General features: G+C 57.8%; 1 protein-coding gene across 1 annotated transcript in view; it reads left to right on the top strand.

The window, feature by feature from the left end:
* LOC103893217 (myosin-7-like) overlaps positions 1 to 786 on the top strand; it is a gene marked incomplete at its 3' end in the record, with an annotated part of 10,686 nt that overhangs the window by 5,539 nt on the left and 4,361 nt on the right. The window lies entirely within an intron of this gene.

Genomic DNA, 786 nt, shown 5'->3' with positions numbered 1-786 from the left:
TGAGGTCTGGAGCTCACGGCGGGTGCCTTGATCTAGAACCTCCCTGGGGTTTACCTCCTAGAAATGACTCACGGGCTCCCGGGCAGGTTGTCTCTGGGGTGGGGCGAGATGAACCAGTGGGTCTGGAGCACTCAGGGCTGGTGGGGTTGCCGGGGTGGGATCACCTGAGCTGAGCAGACCACCTGGGTTGGATTGAGTTGACTCCCAGCGTCCTCAGAGAAGGTTGTGCCGAGCTGTTTGATCCAGGCAGCTCAAGGGTTGGCTGAGCCGGATGCCCTCAAGACTGGCCGAGGTGAAGAGCCTCGAGGTGATTTGGTAGGGCGGAGTGTCTTCAGAGGAGGTCGGGTTGATCTGGAGGAGCTCAAATCTTGACTGGGTCGAGGAGAGCTGGACGGGCTCGAGACCAGCTCGAGCTGAAGGTCTCCAGCTGTTGGGTTGAGCTGGTTTGATTTGAAGGGTCTCCAGCCGGTTGCGTTGAGTTGAAGAGTCTCCAGTTGGTTGGGTTGAAGAGTCTCCAGCTGGTTGGGTTGACTGGAGTTGAATTGAAGAGTTTCCAGTTGGTTGGGTTGACTTGAGTTGAAGAGTCTCCAATGAGTTGGGTTGAGCTCAGTTGAGTGGAAGAGTCTGCGGTTGGTTTGGTTGACTTGAGTTGACTGGAAGAGTCTCCAATGAGTTGGGCTGAAGGGTCTCCAGCTGGTTGGGCTGAGCGGAGCGGATGAGTTGGGCGGAGTCAAGCCCGATGATGGCGTCCCTGTCCCCGGACCGCAGGCGCGGATCGAGGAGCTG

This window comes from Aptenodytes forsteri, unplaced genomic scaffold (genome assembly GCF_000699145.1).
Source record: "Aptenodytes forsteri isolate BGI_AS27 unplaced genomic scaffold, ASM69914v1 Scaffold1066, whole genome shotgun sequence".
NCBI classification, from domain to species: Eukaryota; Metazoa; Chordata; class Aves; order Sphenisciformes; family Spheniscidae; genus Aptenodytes; species Aptenodytes forsteri.
This window is presented reverse-complemented; position numbering and strand designations above follow the sequence as displayed.